This window comes from Anser cygnoides, chromosome 5 (assembly GCF_040182565.1).
Source record: "Anser cygnoides isolate HZ-2024a breed goose chromosome 5, Taihu_goose_T2T_genome, whole genome shotgun sequence".
Classification (NCBI taxonomy): Eukaryota; Metazoa; Chordata; class Aves; order Anseriformes; family Anatidae; genus Anser; species Anser cygnoides.
This window is the reverse complement of record NC_089877.1, coordinates 45,619,429-45,625,669: the sequence shown is the minus strand read 5'-3', so window position 1 is coordinate 45,625,669 and position 6,241 is coordinate 45,619,429. Positions and strand designations below refer to the sequence as shown.

The 6,241-nt window shown below is 42.6% G+C and overlaps 1 long non-coding RNA gene across 1 annotated transcript; it reads right to left on the bottom strand.

Moving 5' to 3' along the window:
• Positions 1-3,379: 3,379 nt before the first annotated feature.
• Positions 3,380-5,653, bottom strand: LOC106044553 (uncharacterized). Its single transcript, XR_001212339.3, has 2 exons — positions 3,863-5,653; positions 3,380-3,512 (listed from the first exon to the last, which is right to left on the bottom strand). It is a non-coding gene; the product is annotated as an uncharacterized lncRNA (long non-coding RNA).
• Positions 5,654-6,241: the final 588 nt, after the last annotated feature.

Below are 6,241 nucleotides of genomic sequence, written 5' to 3'. Positions count from 1 at the left end.
AGACTAAAATGAGCAAAAGGAAGAGAGTTCTAAATTCCCAATTCCAATAGTCATATTTTAGGAGCAAATTCAAAAGTAACGTGGAGATATCTGTGTAACTGGAATAGCATTTCTACCCAATAAACAAACACCAGGAGACTCAGAACCAGCCAGCAGTATGCCACGTGCCCCAAAAGCTTGTCACCAGACTGCAAATTAAGCCACGACTAGACAGTGATATAGTAATCTGAATTATCTGAAGACCTATATGCATAGAAACATTTTCCAGAGAAAGGAGGAGGTTAACTTCAGCAAGTAAAACACCAGTTGTGAATGAACCTAAAAATTGCTCAGAAGTGCACAGGGCTCAGGAGGAACATGTAACTACAGATGTATCCCTCCTTGCCTTTGTCGGGTTAATCTAGTTCTTGTCATGCGCACTTAGCTGAAGGACAAAACCTTGGCCAGTGGCTAAACAAAATAAATTGGTGCCTAGTCTTGTGCCAGTAGTTTTAATTAACCTGAAAAGGCCAATTCCAGTCCAATTTAGAACTTGTAAAAAGGGTGAAGCCCAAAGGTAGCAGGGTCCAGACTGGAATGCTCCTCCTTAACAGTAGCACCGGGGCCACAAGAGCCAACAATGCTGAATTCTTGGCCAGCAGCACCCTGGGCAATGTCCTGCCCCAAGACAGCTCAGAAACACTGCACAGCTGGCTCTGAAGAGGCAGCAGAAAGGATATTCCTGGGTAGACAAAGATATCCTGTCATTTCAATATTCAAACTCCAAGGTAACAGGGAAGTTTTGAGGTTTTGAGAGATTTTTAACATAAGGTTTATTCCCCTGATTGCCTCCGGTCAATGAATTTCAGGCAAGGGCTTTAGATAAATGGCATGGAAATGAGATTGATCTGTCTATTAAACCAGTGTGTCACCATCAAATGGTATCACCTATGTTCTATGAGTCCAAATTTGCTTTGCATGTTACTGAGTATGCTTCCATTAACTCGGGCACCAAGGAACTTGTTCATGTTTTGGCAGCTGGCTGCAGACTGTGTGTGAAGGCAGGCACTGGGAGAAATGCTGCTGTGTGCTGCCGTTCTCTGCAGCAGATGCTAACTGGCTGGCTAGAACACTCTGTCTCTTACGGTCTGTGTTGGAAGGTCAAGGTTCAGCCATTGTAAATACATCCAACAAAGGCACAGTAGAGTTTCAGAGGTCAATGCTTTCAAAATGCCTTTTTATTTAAATAATAGCAAGGGAATAATTCAGTTTACACATACGGAGCTGGCACTGTAAATCATGATGCCCCTCCTCTCTGGGACACACTGAGGTTGAGATGATCCAAGTGTCTCTGGAGCTATACCCGTGGCGATAACCACACATATGTGGTTTTCTGAGTATGCTATAGGCAGAGCCCTGATCGTAGTCTTTGAAAACAAAAGGACCTACTCCTCCTCCTTGACTCCATTTGACTATGGGAACACATTATATTACTGCAAGGTCTTCTCCTGAGCCGTTCTTCTATGATTCTAGAAAACTAGTAGGTGACACAACAGAGGGTGTGCATCTCCTTTGGTAGTTAGAGGACAAAGTGGCAACCTGCTCTGGCTAAGTACTTAAGATCACACAGAGGAAAATGTACCGAAAACCAAGAATATCTATCCAACAAGTTGTGCATAACACTCTTCCTTTGACAAACCATCAAGCACTTCTAACAGCAGGGCCCAGCCAACATAGCTAACACACTTCTAAACTGGCCAGAGACATGCATAATCAGGACTTGTCCCAATCATTATCTGTCCCATGTATTATACGAATTTAAAATCCCATTGTGAGTTTGGTCCAAGGAACTTCAGAGACCCCAGCTCTATATGTGATTCTGCAGCAGCTGAAATCCCCAAACTCCCCTAGAATAGCACCTTGTTGTTTAATAGGAGAGGTGGCTGACAGGCAAAAACTCACATTACAGTAGGTGAGGGAAATGGAAAAATTTCAGAAATTTGCAATTCCCTCTGCAGGAACACCACATAGGCTACCTGCTTGAGCTGTATAACAATGCATAAGAAAAGAAAGCCAGGAAGAATTGTCTGAGTAAGAGGTAGGTGCAGGGACAAAGCAGTGATGAGGAGATATGGATGATGCTGCAACTGTTAGCAACTCTTGAAGTTTGCCTGTGACTTCAGTTAGAAACTGCTAAAATGTCTACATTTAGGACAGTAGAAAAGGTAACTTATCAAAGCCAAACGTCTCATCAACAGCGGGAAAAAAAATTGTCAAGGCAGAAAAAGAAAAAATGGAAGAAGCAGCATCACTGGGCCAGAAAAGACAAAAATATGATGAAGCTGTACTTCAGTCTAGAAGGAGACAGACACATGAATTAATTTACTTAAGTCGAATATGTCACATCAACTGTGTGATTAATGAATGGATAACTTTACCCTCCAGTCCCACTCTGTGGAACGTGGTAGAAGTTTAAGTGCTCACCAGAAGGGAGGGAGGAAGAGTTTTGCATCTAACAGCAAGTGCATAGGAGATTTGGGAAGGGAGGATGCCAATACTCAGTGGGAAAGAAGCAGTGACAATGCAACAAGCACCACCTACGCATTCTGTCCTCTAAAATCAGCAGTGGCAGTCCATTGTTTAAGACCTTCACAGCCTGAGAAACAAACTGGCCTGGGAAAAGATGTCAGATGTGAACCGAGATCCAGACCTAATATTAATATCCAGACTTATACCAAAATCAACCTGCTCCTGAATTCCTCAATAAGCTCCTCTACTTAACAGTTTAAATCCAAGTAACCTTAAACTTGGTGGTTATGGAGAAGACAATACAAAATCCAGATATGGATCTAAAGCATGGGCAAATACTGGAAACATCAGCTATTCTTCCAAGAATTTCCAGCTGAGTATAATTCATTTACTTACCAATGCAGTCCTGCAGTGAAAGCTGCTCCTTTCCCTGCAGCACAATGAACAGGACAGATGAACCTTAAGTTTCTCTGGTCTTAAGTGCCCTCTGCCCCTATGCTACCTGCAGTCCCTGACGTCCATTATTCTTGGAGCAGGGCATCCCACCCTTGCCCTTCGGACAGATTTCATACTCCGAAATCCTTCAGCCAGGTAATGCAAGATAAAGTCCTCATTTTTTAGTACAAGAATGTATGCTAGTGATAAAAAGCACTGACAAACCATCCGTAATTCCACTGTGAAATTAACTGGGCACTTACCACCAGGCTGAAACGATTTCCAGCTATTTTATGCTACTCATTTAACTTCAAATATTTCAGCCTTAAGATTTGTTATGAAGTACTAAAGGCAGAGAGTCACTAAGTAAAGTTTTTTCCAGTTCTCCACCCACCAGATGGTTATTATTCTTAATAATGCATACAGAGGCAGAAAGCACTTTTCTTCTCATTACTTGATACAGCGTGCAGCCTTTTGGACTTTCCATTATAACCTGTCCCCTGTCATGAATCTAGCACGTTTCTACATGCCAGGTTCCTCCTCCACCCACCTGGGCACCAACACTGCTCCTAAAATGAAACAAAATTAATTTTCAGGGAGGTTGCTGCAGTTGGATTTTATTCTTCTGCTGTCTCCCAGATCCAAAACTATTTTAAGAGTATTAAATGTTTCTCTACAGAAATTACAGGGCTTCAAATGAAAGGAAGACATAAATCATGGGTACTGTTATTCCCTTCTTACTCTTTGTTATACATAAGCTTCATTTGGGATCATGGCCTAGTTGCACGAGGCACACAAGATGATTAACCGCAGCTTCAGCAATATGGTGGAAGGTGGTGAGTGAGCCTCACAATATAAAAACCTCATCGGTTGGTGTCAAACTTCCTTGTTACTAATTGCTGCACAGTTCAGTTCTTACGAGATGGCTGCAGGAGCATCTGATGGTGACATTGTAGCACCTCACCACAAGGTCCTGCCTAGGATTGTGCCAGAGGACCACAGCCAGTGACGATGTGATGTGCCATTGTGACGATGTGATGTGCCACTCTGACGTCCTACAGGGACACTGCTCGATTAGCACTGCTTGGCAGGAGCATGTTTGCGTCCTAGCAGCGCATCAGCAGCAGGCTGCAGCACGTGGGAGCATTAACATCCAAGGCAGATTCAGATACTGCAGGGTGTTTTGAGAGATGCCAAAATCAACCATGCTGGCAGCATGTGCTCCACTTCAGAGAACAGCCACAAAAGCGAAGGACATATGCTACGATACAGATTTCACGTCATCTGGTTTTAGGTGCCTAAATTAGAAGGTTAATCACCTCACACTGTCCAGAGACAGGCATACCAGAATTAGCGAGACAGTTTTCAGCTACACCTCAAATGACATTGCTCTTGCTGCCTCCTGAGAGAGCCCAGCTTCTAGGGAACAGGCGGAATCTACTCTGAGATAAACGTTCATATTTAGATGCCCAGAATTTGGCACAAGTTGCAATGATTTAAGAAATATTTGTGAGGCAGAAATGCATTGGGCCCAGGACACACTGACCTGAAAGCATGCAAGTCCTTGGCAGATGTAAGTTCACATAAATCCACTGACATCAGGAGAGCTTTGCTAATTTCAGCCCATCACATAACGAAGCAAAACTAGTTTGCTGCCTGCTTCGTTTCCGGTTGCCGACAGGCACCCAGTACATTCAAAAAGTAATTAAAGACTAACGCATAAGTGCAACAAAACAACAGAAGATAAGCTGGTGCTACAGTCGCTGGTATAGCATTTCCTTCATTTTGACAGCCTCCCTGTACAAACCAAATGCTAACAGTCAAGTGATTTCTTATAAGATGCATTTTTAACTGTGTGCAGACATGTATCTCACCGACCTCACCGAAAGCCTGACTACATTATCTTTTAATCCCCCTCCTAAAAGGAACTGCACCGTGTTTAAAAACCGTCTCAAACCAAAGGGTTTTTTAACCAAATAGAATAATTTCTGCAGTATTTTTGAAATCCGCTGTGCTCCTCTTTCCTTTAATCTGCAGTTGAGAATTATCAACATCTCCCACAAGACTACATGAAAAAGATGAACAGCGAGTGAACCAAGCCAAGTGCTTCCGCAGCTCTGCCAAGAATCGAACACACAGCTCCATCAGCGGAGGGCTTACTTTAGTAACAAAATCTGTCTCAGCCTGTACCTAAAAGGTTTACTAAGGCTCCAGATTAAAGTTTAAAGGCCACTGGAAAAACCTCAAGACAGGGACAGCTCCCACAGGCAAAAAGCCATACAAAATTCCCAGAAAGAAAGAGGTAATTATTACTTTTAGGAATAGCAATAATAGCAAAAGTCCCTGTTTTTAATGATTCTCTTTCCCTAGAGATCTAAGCATGCTTTGTAAGTTATATAAGCACCAGTGAGAGGCTCACTTAATATTGAAATTCAGCCATCTCTGAGACACTGCATTTTGCAGTTGAGCTGTATTAAATTACACTTTAGTATGTCAAAAAAATGCTATATTAATTTGAAATCACAAGAGAAGTCTGGCAAGACATTTGGAGAACACCTGGGCTGAAAAAACAACTCCCTCCGTGGAGAAGTGCCATGGAATATTTAACGACCTGAAATGGTCAAGATTTCTTGCTTGTCAAATAGAAAAAGAAGGTACTTCATACCCGCCTCTGCTTACCAGCCACATTAAAGCAACCTGGGGAGGCCGTCAATCAGCGACTAAAAGGAATATGCTGGCGTACTGTATGGGAATAGCAGCTGCTTAGAAGGTATGCAAAGTGTATAGGCACTATTTGCACTGGAAATGGATTTATCAGGAGGAGGATGGCTGCTAGAACTGTTCTGCATCACATTCATGCTAAGTGTGGACTGACACAAAAAAGAGCAGAGCTCAAGTGCTTATGCTCAGGAAGTAAGGTGTTTTTCTTTTTTGGTAAAAAGTGAATGCAAAATGAAACTGGAAGTAAACAGAAGAAAAAAGAATTTTAAAAATCCTGTGTTACTTTTTAATTAGCATTATGTTCTTCCCAGAGCAGAAATGTGAGTCTTTAACATCTAGGCTTAGAAATACTCCATAAGTACTCCCTTTGCAACTCCTGTCACCCTCTCCCCTACTACCACCATCCTATATCCCACCCCACCCCACACCCCATCCCAAAACAAACACACATACACAGACTCCTTGGGAAGAACATATACTTGGACTCGATTTCCACTGTGGCCAGAAGCAAGGAACATCAATCCCAGAGCTGACAACCTAGTACCGCTGCACCACAAATTAAAAAAATGCTTCGTTT